We start from the raw sequence: 16921 nt of genomic DNA on the forward strand, positions 1-16921 counted from the left end.
TGCGCTTGAGAAAAAGGTGAAATTCATTGTTTTGGGATGAAATGTCCTATAGATATCAATTAGGTCTAACTGGTCTATTGTATCATTTAAAGTTTGTGTTTCCCTGTTAATTTTCCATTTAGTTGATCTATCCATAGGTGTGATTGGGGTATTAAATTCTCCCACTATTATTGTGTTATTGTTAATTTCTCATTTCATACTTGTTAGCATTTGTCTTACATATTGCGGTGCTCCTATGTTGGGTGCATATATATTTATAATTGTTATATCTTCTTCTTGGATTGATCCTTTGATCATTATGTAGTGACCTTCTTTGTATCTTTTCACAGCCTTTGTTTTAAAGTCTCTTTTATCTGATATGAGTATTGCTACCCCTGCTTTCTTTTGGTCTCTATTTGCATGGAGTAATATTTTCCAGCCCTTCACTTTCAGTCTGTATGTGTCCCCTGTTTTGAGGTGGGCCTCTTGTAGACAACATATGTAGGGGTCTTGTTTTTGTATCCATTCAGCCAGCCTTTGTCTTTTGGTTGGGGCATTCAACCCATTTACGTTTAAGGTAATTATTGATAAGTATGATCTCGTTGCCATTTACTCTGTTGTTTTGGGTTCGAATTTATACACCCTTTTTGTGTTTCCTGTCTAGAGAATATCCTTTTCTATTTGTTGGAGAGCTGGTTTGGTGGTGCTGAATTCTCTCAGCTTGTGCTTGTCTGGAAAGCTTTTGATTTCTCCTTCATATTTGAATGAGATCCTTGCTGGGTACATTAATCTGGGCTGTAGGTTATTTTCTTTCATCACTTTAAGTATGTTTTGCCATTCCCTCCTGGCTTGAAGTGTTTCCATTGAAAGATCAGCTGTTATCCTTATGGGAATTCCCTTGTGTGTTATTTGTTGTTTTTCTCTTGCTGCTTTTAATATTTGTTCTTTGTGTTTGATCTTTGTTAATTTGATTAATATGTGTCTTGGGGTGTTTTGCCTTGGGTTTATCCTGTTTGGGACTCTCTGGGTTTCTTGGACTTGAGTGATTATTTCCTTCCCCATTTTAGGGAAGTTTTCATCTATTATCTTCTCAAGTATTTTCTCATGGTCTTTCTTTTTGTCTTCTTCTTCTGGGACTCCTATGATTTGAATGCTGTAGCGTGTAATATTGTCCTGGAGGTCTCTGAGATTGTCCTCATTTCTTTTAATTCGTTTTTCTTTTTTCCTTTCTGCTTCATTTATTTCTACCATTCTGTCTTCTAATTCACTAATCCTATCTTCTGCCTCTGTTATTCTACTATTTGTTGCCTCCAGAGTGTTTTTGATCTCATTTATTGCATTATTCATATATATTGACTCTTTTTTATTTCTTCTAGGTCCTTGTTAAACCTTTCTTTCATCTTCTCAATCCTTGTCTCCAGGCTATTTATCTGTGATTCCATTTTGATTTCAAGATTTTGGATCAATTTCACTATCATTATTCGGAATTCTTTTTCAGATAGATTCCCTATCTCTTCCTCTTTTGTTTGGTTTGGTGGGCATTTATCTTGTTCCTTTTCCTGCTGGGTATTCCTCTGTCTCTTCATCTTGTTTATATTGCTGAGTTTGGGGTGTCCTTTCTGTATTCTGGCAGTTTGTGGAGTTCTCTTTATTGTGGAGTTTCCTCGCTGTGTGTGGGTTTGTACAGGTGGCTTGTCAAGGTTTCTTGGTTAAGGAAGCTTGTGTCGGTGTTCTGGTGGGTGGAGCTGGATTTCTTCTCTCTGGAGTGCAATGAATTGTCCAGTAATGAGTTATGAGATGTCTATGGTTTTGTAGTAACTTTGGGCAGCCTGTATATTGGAGCTCAGGGCTGTGTTCCTGGAGAATTTGCTTGGTATGTCTTGCCCTGGAACTTGTTGGCCCTTGTGTGGTGCTTGGTTTCAGTGTAGATATGGAGGTGTTTGATGAGCTCCTGTCAGTTAATGTTCCCTGGAGTCAGGAGTTCCCTTGAGTCAGGGTTTGACTTAAGCCTCCTGCTTCCAGTTATTGGTCTTATTTTTACAGTAGTCTCAAAACTTCTCCTTCTATACAGCACCATCAATAAACATCTCCGTTCGAAGACAATAGGTTGCTTTTCTGGGTGCCTGATGTCCTCTGCCAGCATTCAGAAGTTGTTTTGTGGAATTTACTTGGTTTTTATGTGTTCTTTCGATGAATTTGTGGGGGAGAAGGTGGCCTCCCTGTCCAATTCCTCCGCCATCTTAATTCCTCCCTCCTACATATCTTTCTTAAAGAATACACTGAAAGCTAGAAAAATTGGTCCAGTGACCTCTTCTCCATTTTTCCCTTGTAGGAAAATATGAAACCCTTTAAAGGGAATTACTGAAAGGAATTTTTTGGAATAGAAGTAGAATGGATTTTTAACGTTTTTTCACTAAACTTAATGGAAGAGGGTTCCATGAGAACCACTTGCACAGATTCAGTATGCCTGCAAGGGAAGAGTAGCTGAGAACCACTTGCACAGGTTCAGTATGCCTGCAAGGGAAGAGTAGCAGTACATTCTCAGGATGGAATCGTCCAGAACTACAGAAATTCATATGTCCAGATCACACTCAGATGGAGGTCAGGGCAAGTGTTCTTGGAAGAATTAGTATATTTAAGTGAGGGAGGGGGAATAAATGAACATAGAAATTAAGAGTGGGTCTGAGTAGCTCCAAAAGGCAGTTTGTGGAGAGAGAATCAGCAATTAGGCAAACTGCACCTTGAGCGATTTTCCTTTGGGCCTAGTGGCTAGCTCAGAAGGTAGTCAGCTTGAGTCATCTTGATGTCTGGATGCCCAAGAAAGCTGCTTACCAGAAAAAAAAAAAAAAAAAAAAAAAGACCCAAAGAGGAAAAAGCTATGGGTCTATTGCCAGAGGTGGAAGCTTTGAGGGTATTGTGAATCATCCAGAGCATGCCTTGCCCGAGTGGAAGAATTTCTTTTTGAAGACATCTGCCAGTGCTCAGAGGACTGACTAATGAGCACCACCCCCCTCCCCACCAAAAGCCAGGCTGTGGACACAGTTTAGGGAGTATAGCCCTAAAGGTGAGACTTGTGAGTACAACAGCCATAAAAGACCTACTGTCTTCTTCTCATCCCCCTAGTTCTTCCTGACCCAGGAGGAAATCATCAGTTATTGACTGACATGTGAAAAATCACCCCCAGAGTCAGTGTCTTAAATACAAGAAAAATGGATTTTTCTCAGTTTTTTGTGGGTCAGAAATTCCAGAGTGGCTTATTAGGTAGTTCTGATTGAGGACCTTTCCATGAAGTTGTGTTTACACAGGTCAGGCCCCTTCAGTGTGAGAAGGCACAACAAAACAGTGTTGCTACTATAGGGTAAGAATTACTGGAGGTCATTGAGGCTGATTGCCTCTGGCCAGTAAGAGGTGGTAGGGTTGAGGGGAGAGAGAAAGAAGAGACCAAGCACTGCCTGTTCACAACCTCTTACTGATGGCAGATCCCAGAGCCTTGCTCAGGAGACAGGCAGGAGCTCTAAATCAGAGTTAAGGTTGAACTAAATGTGAATCCTAGTTACTAGGACTAGTTACTAAATGACTACCAGTGAGTCCCTGTTTTCCTGGGTGAGCCCTGGTTTACTCCTGGAATCCAGTCAGATTTTGCATTTTTCTGGATATTTCATATTTAGTAAATTATTGGGCTTCCTTGGTGGCTCAGTAGTAAAGAATCTGCCAGCCAATGCAGGAGATTTGGGTTCGATCCCTGGGTTGAGAAGTTCCCCGGGTGGAGGAAATGGCAACCCACTCCAGTGTTCCTGCCTGGAGAATCCTCATGGGCAAAAGAGCCTGGCAGGCTACTGTCCATGGGTTGCAAAGAGTTGGGCACAACTGAGTGACTAAACAACATTAATATTAATAGTTGCATTAAAATATGTCAGGGTAGCTTTGGCAGATTGGCAATGTATATTTCTGCTTTCTGACTTGGTCTCATCGTGTGGTGTGTGAGATATTTGTATAGTGGAAAGTGCTGGACCGTATCTTTTTCTTTGATCTTTGCTTTTAAAGTCAGCATCCTAGGTATTTGTGGATACAGTGAAGTGTGTGCTGCCTAGTGCTGGGAATCAGTGCTTCCTTCTAGTCTCAAATGGTGATGGCAGAAGTCATTGGCTCCACTGCCTTACAGGAGCCACTTGTGCCGTGATCTAGGCCAAGAACTGTTAAGTACATGAAGCTATAAGGTAAGGTTGCCACTTGTCATGGTCAGTAGGAATCATGGGACATTACAGGTTGTGTCCAAGAAATACAGGGTGGAAATTGGGGCTGACCAGCCATACTATAGTCTATAGACAGAGTAATCTACACGTGGTTCCTATTTGGACTTCTCATTTTTTACAAAGTAACTTTTTTTAAGTTTTTGTGATTCACCTTTTCTGTAGCTCTGAGTTCCAAAAAATAAAAGTGCATATTAAATGCAAATAGTAAGTACTCAATATTGATCTTGCAAGAAAATTGATGATAAAAATGAAATATCCCTTGATATTACCCACTTCCTCTTTGGGGTGGTAGTGGTACCATTGATCAAGTGAAAATAAGAAATCACCAATCTGCTGAAGAAGCGTCAGCAATCACTTGAAAGTTAATCATCATTTGAGAGTGTTTCAGAGGATGACAGTTTACTACTAACATGTTTCATTGCAAAAAGATGTTTCCATGTTACTATGTAAAACATGATTGGAGAGTGAAATCCCTATTCTAATTTAATTTTATTCATTTTCAAATTCAAAGTGTTTGTGCATGCAGGAAAAATAAAAGGACAATTTATACTGTGTTGGTTCCACTCGCAGAAGATCTTTGCAGTTGCAGATAAAAGAGTTGAATTTCATATCAGTATTATCAGATGCTTCAAATAAAAAAGAGCTTATTCCAATAATAGTACCATTTTTAAGAAACCAAATTTATGGAGCTTACCTTGGCAAGCCTTTGTGAATAAAACATTGTCAGAGACAGTGTATCTGCCTTTATTATAAATGTTACTGTAAATTCACTTTAGAACTTCAAAACTGAAGGAAAAAACATTTTCTGTTGTAATTAACATTTACCTGTACGTGTATTCACATCTAAATAAATTTAAAATACAAATGCAATTTATTTTGTGGTGAAATGCATATATGGTGATAATAAAAAATACAGGTAGAGCCCAGCATGATGTTAAAAACAATATTCCTACTCAAATAAGAAAGATAGGGAGCAGAAATGTGCTTGGCATTAGTGGTAGTGCATAGATAGTTTATAGTTACATCTATAAAAACAAAGTATTCTACCAATTCAAATAGAAGCTACTGCTAAGTCACTTCAGTCGTGTCCGACTCTGTGCAACCCCATAGACGGCAGCTCACCAGGCTCCACCGTCCCTGGGATTCTCCAGGCAAGAACACTGGAGTGGGTTGCCATTTCCTTCTCCAATGCATGAAAGTGAAAAGTGAAAGTGAAGTCGTTCAGTCGTGTCTGACTCTTCTAGACCTTATGGACTGCAATGCACCAGGCTCCTCTGTCCATGCGATTTCTCAGGCAAGAGTACTGGAGTGGGGTGCCATTGCCTTCTCCAAAATAGAACCTATAGTTCCCCAAATTTAAAAATAGCATTACATATATACACAAAGTATTTGGTTTATAACATTTTTCTGCAAATACTAGTATGGTGTAAACACAATGAAAAACATCAACATGATCATTTAGACATGTTTGCTGCCCGTGGTCAGTCTGAGGTTCAAAATGATATCTTTGAAGGACTGGTAAATCAACCCATGTTATGTTTTTTTTTTTTTACCTTCTTGGAAGTCTTCTAAATTTGGGGTACATTTTGTTCAAAATCAATAAAAGGAGGAGGCGGTCCTAAGATGGTGGGGGAATAGGTCGGGGAGACCACTTTTTTCCTGAAAAATTCATCAAAAGAACATTTGAACGCTGAGTAAATTCCACAAAACAACTTCTGAATGCTGGCAGAGGACATCAGGCACCCAGAAAAGCAGCCCATTGTCTTCGAAAGGAGGTAGGAAAAAATATAAAAGACAAAAAGAGAGATAAAAGAGGTAGGGACGGAGCTCTGTCCCCATGAAGGGAGTCTTAAAAAAGAGAGAAGTTTGCAAACACCAGGAAACACTCCCACTGCCAAGTCTGTGGAGAACCTTGGAACCACAGAGGGCAACATAACTGGGAGGAAAAATAAATAAATAATTAAAACCCACAGATAACGTGCCCAGTGGTAACTCCCCCAGTGGAGAAGCAGTGCATATGCCTGCATCCGACGCTAGCAAGTGGGGGCTGGGCAGGGAGGCGCGGGCTGCATTTCTTAGAGTAAGGACCGGGCCTGAATGCCCCGAGGGCAATCTGAGGGAACTAACTTGGGCTAGCAAACCAGATTGTGGGATAGCTACCATGTGAAAAGCCCTAACCTAAGACACCTTCAGGCCTGCTCACAGAACAAAGGACTGAGCAGAGCTGGCCCACTGCAGACCATCCCCCTCCGGTGACAGGCAGCCAGAGCCGGAAGGGGGAAATCATGGCCCCAGAGAAGCATAATCTACCAAACTGCAAGCGGGCTTCATTGTTAACTAAGACTTCTTGGGATTCTGGATGGTTAACATTTGCCTGAGAAGGTGCGCTGGTTGTACACCCAGAAAACTGAGCGGGAGGGATGGGGAGGTGATAAGTGGCAGCGACCGTGCTCGCCAAACACCTGGTCACCTGAGCTGCTCGGACCTGGGAAGGACACAAAACACAGGCCCAGCCGAGTCTGCACTTCTGAGGACTACCTGAATACCTGAATCTGAGTGACTTAGACCTTGGAAGTGCATACAACCCAGGGCCGGGCTCAGACAGTTCCCAGCGGAGCAACCTAGAACCTAAGCAGTGTAGACAGGGAAAGCGCACATGCTATCAGTGGGGAGCAAACTCAGTGTGGCCAAGACACTGTGAGCACACGCCAGTGTTATTTGTTTGCAGCCTCCCTCCCTCCCCACAGCACAACTGAACAAGTTAGCCTTAAAAAGTGTCCACCACTGCCCCCTTGTGTCAGGGTGGAAATTAGACACTGAAGAGACGAGCAAATAGAAGCTAAAACAGACGGAACCTCCTTGGAAGTGACAGGTGCAATAGATTAAAACCCTGTAGTTAGTACCGAATACATAGAAAGGGCCTATAGATCTTGAGAAATATAAGCTGGATCAAGGAACTATCCAAAAAAGAACTGACCCCACACTGACCACAACACCAGAGAAAGTCCTAGATATATATTTTACTATTTTTACTATCATTCTTTATTTTTTTAATTCCTCTATTATTCCTTTAATTTTCATTTTTATAACCTACTATTACTTTGCAAAAAAAAAGAGAGACCCTATTTCTTAAAGCAAACCTCATATGTGTGTGTGTGTGTGTGTGTGTGTATACATAATAATTTTTGTGACTTTGTTTTTTTTTTTTCTTTAATATTGTATTTTTGAAAATCCAACCTCTACTCTAGGTTTTTAATCTTTGCTTTTTGGTATTTGTTATCAATTTTGTACCTTTAAGAACCCAATCTTCAGTACCCATTTTTACTTGGGAGCAACATTACTGGCTTGACTGCTCTCTCCCCCTTACTCTCCTTTTTCTCTACCAGGTCGCCTCTACCTCTTCCCTCCCCCTTCTCTTCTCTACCCAACTCTGTGAATCTCTTTGTGTGTTCCAGACATTGGAGAACACTTAGGGAACTGATTACTGGCTGGATTTGTCTCGCTCGTTTTGATTCCCCCCTTTATCTGTCTGATCACCTCTGTCTCCTTCCTCCCTCTTCTCTTCTCTGTATAACTCCATGAACATCTCTGAGTTGTCCAGACTGTGCAGCACACATAAGAGAGTGATTACTGGCTAGCTTGCTCTCTCTTTTGATTCCACCTCATCTCATTCAGGTCACCTCTAAATCCCTCCTCCCTCTTCTCATCTCCATGTAACTCTGTGAACCTCTCTGGGTGTCCCTCACTGTGGAGAAACTTTTCATCTTTAACCTAGATGTTTTATCAACAGTGATGTATAGATGGAGAAGTCTTGAGGCTACTGTAAAAATAAGACTGAAAACCAGAAACAGGAGGCTTAAGTCCAAATCCTGAGAACACCAGAGAACTCCTGACTCCAGGGAACAAAAATTGATATGCTATGCTAAGTCACTTCAGTCGTGTCCGACTCTGTGCGACCCCATAGACGGCAGCCCACCAGGCTCCCCTGTCCCTGGGATTCTCCAGGCAAGAACACTGGATTGGGTTGCCATTTCCTTCTCCAATGCACGAAAGTGAAAAGTGAAAGTGAAGTCGCTCAGTTGTGTCTGACTCTTAGCGAACCCATGGATTGCAGCCTAACAGGCTCCTCCATCCATGGGATTTTCCAAGCAAGAGTGCTGGAGTGGGGTGCCATTGCCAAAAATTGATAGGAGCTGATCAAACACCTCCATGCCTACACTGAAACCAAGCACCACCCAAGGGCCGACAAGTTCCAGAGCAAGACATACCATGCAAATTATCCAGCAACACAGGAACACAACCCTGAGCTTCAATATACAGGCTGCCCAAAGTCACTCCAAATCCATTGACATCTCATAACTCATTACTAGACACTTCATTGCACTCCAGAGAGAAGAAATCCAGCCCCACCCACCAGAACACCCACACAAGGTTACATAACCAGGAGACCTTGACAAGCCACCCGTACAACCCCACACACAGCGAGGAAACTCCACAATAAAAAGAACTCCACAAACTGCCAGAATATGGAAAGGCCATCCCAAACACAGCAATATAAACAAGATGAAGAGACAGAGGAATACCCACCAGGTAAAGGAACAGGATACATGCCCATCAAACCAAACAAAAGAGGAAGAGATAGGGAATCTACCTGATAAAGAGTTCCAAATAATGATAGTGAAAATGATCCAAAATCTTGAAATCAAAATGGAATCACAGATAAATAGCCCAGAGACAAGGATTGAGAAGATGCAAGAAAGGTTTAACAAGGACCTAGAAGAAAAAAAAAGAGTCACTATATAATGAATAATGCAATAAATGAGATCAGAAATACTCTGGAGGGAACAAATAGTAGAATAATGAAGCCAGAAGATAGGATTAGTGAGGTAGAAGATAGTATGGTAGAAATAAATGAATCAAAGAGGTAAAAAGAAAAACAAATTAAAAGAAATGATGACAATCTCAGAGACCTCTGGGACAATGTTAAAGGCCCCAACATTCAAATCATAGGAGTCCCAGAAGAAGAAGAAGACAAAAAGAAAGACCATGAGAAAATACTTGAGGAGATAATAGGTGAAAACTTCCCTAAAATGGGGAAGGAAGTAATCATCCAAGTCTAAGAAATTCAGAGAATCCCAAACAGGATAAACCCAAGGCAAAACACCCCAAGACACATATTAATCAAATTAACAAATATCAAACACAAAGAACAAATATTAAAAGCAGCAAGGGAAAAAAACAAATAACACACAAGGGGATTCCCATAAGGATAACAGCTGATCTTTCAATAGAAACTCTTCAAGCCAGGAGGGAATGGCAAGACATACTTAAAATGATGAAAGAAAATAACCTACAGCCCAGATTAATGTACCCAGCAATTATCTCATTCAAATATGAAGGAGAAACCAAAAGCTTTCCAGACAAGCACAAGCTGAGAGAATTCAGCACCACCAAAACAGGTCTCCAACAAATGCTAAAGGATCTTCTCTAGACAGGAAACACAAAAAAGGTTTATAAACTGGAACCCCCCCAAAAAAGGAAATGGCAACGGGATCATACTTATCAATAATTACCTTAAACATAAATGGGTTGAATGCCCCAACCAAAAGACAAAGAATGGCTGAATGGATACAAAAACAAGACCCCTATGTATGTTGTCTACAAGAGACCCACCTCAAAACAAGGAAGACATACAAACTGAAAGTAAAGGGCTGGAAAAAATTACTCCATGCAAATAGAGACCAAAAGAAAGCAGGAGTAGCAATACTCATTAAGAAAGGATAGACTTTAAAACAAAGGCTGTGAAAAGATACAAAGAAGGTCACTACATAATGATCAAAGGATCAATCCAATAAGAAAATATAACAATTATAAATATATATGCACTCAACATAGGAGCACCACAATATGTAACACAAATGCTAACAAGTATGAAAGGGGAAATTAACAATAACACAGTAATAGTGGGAGACTTTAATACCCCACACACACCTATGAATAGATCAACTAAATAGAAAATCAACAAGGAAACACAAACTTTAAATGATACAACAGGGCAGATAGACCTAATTCATATCTATAGGACATTTCTCCCCGAAACAATGATTTTCACCTTTTTCTCAAGCGCACACGGAACCTTCTCCAGGATAGATCACATCCTGGGCCATAAATCTAGCCTTGGAAAATTCAAGAAAATTGAAATCATTCCAAGCATCTTTTCTGACCACAATGCAGTAAGATTAGATCTCAATTACAGGAGAAATACTATTAAAAATTCCAACATATGGAGGCTGAAAAACACGCTGCTTAATAACCAACAAATCACAGAAGAAATCAAAAAAGAAATCAAAATATGCATAGAAAGGAATGAAAATGAAAACACAACAACCCAGAACCTTTGGGACACTGTAAAAGCAGTGCTTAGGGGAAGTTTCAGAGCAATACAGGCATACCTCAAGAAACAAGAAAAAAAGTCAAATAAATAACCTAACTCTACACCTAAAGCAACTAGAAAAGGAAGAAATGAAGAACCCCAGGGTTAGTAGAAGGAAAGAAATGTTTAAAAATCAGGGCAGAAAGAAATGCAAAAGAAACTCAGAGACCACAGCAAAAATCAACAAAGCCAAAAACTGGTTCTTTGAGAGGATAAAGAAAATTGACAAATCATTAGCCAGACTCATCAAGAAACAAAAGGAGAAAAAACAAATCAATAAAACTGGAAATGAAAATGGAGAGATCACAACAGTCAACACAGAAATACAAAGGATCATAAGAGACTACTGTCAGCAATCATATGCCAATAAAATGGACAACTTGGAAGAAATGGACATATTCTTAGAAAAGTACAACTTTCGAAAACTGAACCAGGAAGAAATAGAAAACCTTAACAGATCCATCACAAGCATGGAAATTGAAACTGAAATCAGAGATCTTCCAGCAAACAAAAGCCCAGGTCCAGAAAGCTTCACAGCTGAATTCTACCAAAAATTTAGAGAAGAGCTAACACCTATCCTACTCAAACTCTTCCAGAAAATTGCAGAGGAAGGTAAACTTCCAAAATCATTCTATGAGGCCACCATCACCCTAATACCAAAACCTGACAAAGATGCCACACACACACACACACACACACACAAAAACTACAGGCCAATATCATTGATGAACATAGATGCCAAAATCCTTAACAAAATTCTAGCAATCAGAATTCAACAACACATTAAAAAGATCATACATCATGAGTGGGCTTTATCCCAGGGATGCAAGGATTCTTCAATATCCGCAAAACAATCAATGTAATACACCACATTAGCAAATTGAAAAATAAAATCCATATGATTATCTCAATAGATGCAGTGAAAGCCTTTGACAAAATTCAACATCCATTTATGATAAAAACTCTCCAGAAAGCAGGAATAGAAGGAACATACCTGAACATAATAAAAGCTACATATGACAAACTCACAGCAAACTTTATCCTCAATGGTGAAAAAATGAAAACATTTCCCCTACAGTCAGGAACAAGACAAGGGTGCCCACTTTCACCTCTACTATTCAACATAGTTTTGGAAGTTTTGGCCACAGCCATCAGAGCAGAAAAAGAAATAAAAGGAATACAACTTGGAAAAGAAGAAGTAAAACTCTCACTGTTTGCAGATGACATGATCCTCTACATAGAAAACCCTAAAGACTCCACCAGAAAATTAATAGAACTAATCAATGAATATAGTAAAGTTTCAGGATGTAAAATCAACACACAGAAATCCCTTGCATTCCTATACACTAATAATGAGAAAATAGAAAGAGAAATTAAGGAAACAATCCCATTCACCATTGCAACGAAAAGAATAAAATACTTAGGAATATATCTACCTAACGAAACTAAAGACTTATATATAGAAAACTGTAAAACACTGGTGAAAGAAATCAAAGAGGACACTAATAGGTGGGGAAATATACCATGTTCATGGATCGGAAGACTCAATATAGTGAAAATGAGTATACCACCCAAAGTAATCTATAGATTCAATGCAATCCCTAACAAGCTACCAATGGTATTTTTCACAGAGCCAGAACAAATAATTTCACAATTTGTATGAAAATACAAAAAACCTTGAATAGCCAAAGCAATCTTCAGAAAGAAGAATGGAACAGGAGGAATCAACCTGCCTGACTTCAGGTTCTACTGCAAAGTCACAATCATCAAGACAGCATGGTACTGGCACAAAGACAGAAATATAGATCAATGGAACAAAATAGAAAGCCCAGAGATAAATCCACCGCCTATGAACCTTATCTTTGACAAAGGAGGCAAGAATATACAATGGATAAAAGGCAATGTCTTTAACAAGTGGTGCTGGGAAAACTGGTCAAGCACTTATAAAAGAATGAAACTAGAACACTTTCTAACACTGTACACAAAAATAAACTCAAAATGGATTAAAGATCTAAATGTAAGACTAGAAACTATAAAACTCCTTGAGGAGAACATAGGCAAAACACCCTCCGACATAAATCACAGCAGGATCCTCTATGACCCACCTCCCAGAATATTGGAAATAAAAGCAAAAATAAACAAATGGGACCTAATTAAAATTAAAAGCTTCTGCACAACAAAGGAAACTATAAGCAAGGTGAAAAGACAGCCTTCGGAATGGGAGAATATAATAACAAATGAAGCAACTGACAAAGAATTAATCTCAAAAATATCCGAGCAATTCCTGCAGCTCAATTCCAGAAAAATAAATGACCCAATCAAAAAATGGGCCAAAGATCTAAACAGACATTTCTCCAAAGAAGACATACAGATGGCTAACAAATACATGAAAAGATGCTCAACATCACTCATTATCAGAGAAATGCAAATCAAAACCACAAGGAGGTACCATTTCACGCCAGTCAGAATGGCTGCTATCCAAAAGTCTACAAGCAATAAATGCTGGAGAGGGTTTGGAGAAAAGGGAACCCTCTTACACTGTTGGTGGGAATGCAAACTAGTCCAGCCACTATGGAGAACAATGTGGAAATTCCTTAGAAACTGGAAATAGAACTGCCATATGACCTAGCAATCCCACTTCTGGGCATACACACCGAGGAAACCAGAATTGAAAGAGACATGTGTGCGCTAATGTTCATTGCAGCACTGTTTATAATAGCCAGGACATGGAAGCAACCTAGATGTCCATCAGCAGATGAATGGATAAGAAAGCTGTGGTACATATACATAATAGAGTATTACTCAGCTATTAAAAAGAATACATTTGAATCAGTTCTAATGAGGTGATTGAAACTGGAGCCTATTCTACAGAGTGAAGTAAACCAGAAAGAAAAACACCAATACAGTATATTAACGCATATATATGGAATTTAGATTTTGGTAATGATAACCCTGTATGCGAGACAGCAAAAGAGGCACAGATATATAGAACAGTCTTTTGGACTCTGTGGGAGAGGGCGAGGGTGGGATGATTTGGGAGAATGTCATTGAAACATGTATAATATCATATATGAAATGAATCGCCAGTTTAGTTTCAATGTCTGATGCAGGATGCTCGGGGCTGGTGCACTGGGATGACCCAGAGGGATGGTATGGGGAGGGAGGTGGGAGGGGGGTACACGTGTGCACCCTTGGTGGATTCATGTTGATGTATGGCAAAGCCAATGCAATATTGTAAAGTAATTAGCCCCCAATTAAAATAAATGTATTTTTAAAATAAACTAAAAAAATCAATAAAAGCATTTCTGTTTGCTACCAGGATGTGGAGGCACTGTAATGTGGCAACCTGGCTAGGCCACACTCGTTTGTCACAGAATTCCCTTCCCTGGACATTTTTGCTCAGTTGGAATAGGAGTTTTGGTGGCTTGAAGACCAGCAGCAGTAAGGGAGATGTTTTCCCCTGGGAGAAGTGGAGGCACGTGCTCTTGTAATTCACAGGCCTTTTCACTCATCCATCTGCTGGTTACCTCGAGGATTCAGGGCAGCAGGAGAGGTGGAGCCTGAGGCTGCCCCAGCTTCCCCTGGATCCTGCTCCTTTCACTGCTCCTCCTGGGGTGAGAGCAGATCTTCACAAAGAGCGCCTTTTCCTTCCAAACACTCACTGTATGGAGCTTGGAGGTAACGAGAACTCCAACCACCCCGTCTGCCTTTGTGGATTCCCACTCACACTCATGGGCTGCCACTTCCATTTGTAGGTTTTGTCTTTTTCTTGCCTTCTTTGCTTTACCTCCATCTTCCCTTCCTGCCTTCCTGGTAAATACCACATTCCTAAATCAGACAGGAAGAACTTACTCTACTCCCACATTTCCCTAGTGTTAAATTCCTGTAACAAGTCATATTAATGCTTTGGTGTATGTGTACTATGTAGCTGAGAAATCACAAAACGATACCCTTATTAGTAAGTTGGAAATAATAATTGTGGTACCTGATGCTGGGGAAGAGTCTGTGTGGTGGGAACTGAAAGAAATGGAGTGTGGTTGGTTGGTGGCAATGGGTGAGATGGTTAGAAAATTTTGGAAAAACAGGTAGGAGCTGGATGTTGGAGTTTTGATTCATTCTCAGTGCACTGCCAAGCTTTGGGACGTTTCAGCAGGAAAGTCATATGATTTGGTTTACATTCAAGAAGATTCCTCTGAGAAGTGATTGAAGGGGTACAAAATGGAAACAAAGAGATAAATTAGGAGGCTCTTGGTATAGACCAGGCAGGAAATGATGAAATCTTGGTCCAAGGGAGATGACAAAGGAGACAGGTCCAAAGATGGATTTCAGATATATATTTGTTTTATAATTGACAAGATTTGCTAATAACAGGTTCAGTGTGGGGCGGGTAGGTGGAGCTCTTAGGTAGGAGAAAGGGGAACCTTAGAGGATAATCCTTAAGTTTTAGAGTTTTGAGTAGTTGGGTAGACACAGATGATGGTTATTACTGAGAAGTAGCAGGTGTGTGTTTGTATGTGTGATACGTTTATGAGCAGACAGGTTTGGAAGAGTTCAGTTTATGCATGTGCAGTAGCTGGTCTCTTTCTGACTTTCTGCTGCCCTCCCTGCTCCTTTGGCAACCAGAAAGCTCAGAAGAAATACTTGAGGTTCAACAGAATCAGTCTTTTTAGTCCTTAATCTCTTCATACCTCAGTTCCTCTTCCACTGGTTTTGAATTTTTATTCATCTGTTTCCTTGGTAATGATTATGCTTATATTTTATTTGTATTTTATTGTATGTGTGTTTGCAAGTTGTTTTGAATTCTTCATGAAAGTAAACACCTGTGGTTTTCAATGTGGGGCAGCTCCCACCCCCCTGCCCCCACAATTGGAAATATATGGAGACATTTGTGGTTGTCATAATTGGTGGGCAGGATGCTACAGGCTTCTAGTGGGTAGGGATCACATGGGCTGTTGGACATCCTGCAGCACACAGGATCACATCCCCACAACCAAAAATTTCCTGGTGTAAAATGTCAATAGTGCTGGATTGAATAATCCTCACGTCGAATATAAATAATTTAACACATATGCTGTGTCTTCTCATTTGCTAAGTTGTGTCTGACTCTTTTGCGACCCCATGAGTTATAGCCCGCCAGGTTCCTCTGTCCATGGGATTTTCCAGGCAAGAATACTGCAGTGGTATTTCCTTCTCCAAGGGATCTTCCCAACCCAGAAATTGAACCCACATCTCCTGCATTGGCAGGCAGGTTCTTTACTGCTGAGCCACCTGGGAAGCACCTCCACCCCCGCCCCCCACCACCAAATAATTTAATAGATAAATATATAAATTTTAAAATTTATGAACACTTGGTGATGAAATGTAGACCTTCACTTGAAGGAAGAAGTTATACCATATTGATCTTTCTTTTTCCTCTCCTCTCCCTCTCTCCTTCCTTCCTTTCTTTCTTTTAATCAGCTATACTAACTGGACTTGAGGAGATAAAAATAGGTCCCTTTATCAAGTCCAGCATAGTCACCAATAAACCTGGCACCTAGGCAAGCATGCTACAGTTCTAGAAGTATGCTATAAAGGAAACTGAATTCCACCACAGCTTCCTGGCTCTGAATATAATTTGAGCTAGAAAGTGAGGTTTTCACCTGGTTAGAAAGATGGATCAAAAAGAACTCATTCATGGACCTTCCTGAGTGTAAACTTTTTAGTTTTCTATGCTTCCAGGTTTAGTTTGAATAATTACTTGCAGGCTTCAGGAACACAACCCCAAATGATTTACATGGCTGAAAGATACAGTGGAACTCGATATGTCTCCCATGCTGCGGCATGCCTTTTAGACGTTTTGGTCCTTTTTTTTTTTTTTTAATCTACAAAGAAAATGGGTAAGAACCTTTTGATGCCCACTATGTCACCTCATTCAGGCAGCAGCCACTTCTGTCTTGACGTGAAAAGTGTTACACTATGTGGTAATCACACCTGGTACAGATAGCACGGTTTTATTCCCAAGTGTGGACCCAGAGGCCTCCCTAACCTTCCAGATACACACTCTGAGAATTCAATGACCCCTGGAAGCCTTCCACATTTTCCCCCCAGGGGCTTCAGGTTCTCATGGTCGCCTCTGACTCTGAGATACTTTTTTTCACTAGATTGTCCTGTTCGTGGATCATTTCCTTACCCTCCCACCTCTATATTCTGTATATGCCTGGGTGTACCTCAGACCCTTTCTTTGCAGTGCTCGACACCCCCCCCCACCCATACACAC

Source organism: Bos indicus, chromosome X, assembly GCF_029378745.1.
Source record: "Bos indicus isolate NIAB-ARS_2022 breed Sahiwal x Tharparkar chromosome X, NIAB-ARS_B.indTharparkar_mat_pri_1.0, whole genome shotgun sequence".
Taxonomy (NCBI): Eukaryota; Metazoa; Chordata; class Mammalia; order Artiodactyla; family Bovidae; genus Bos; species Bos indicus.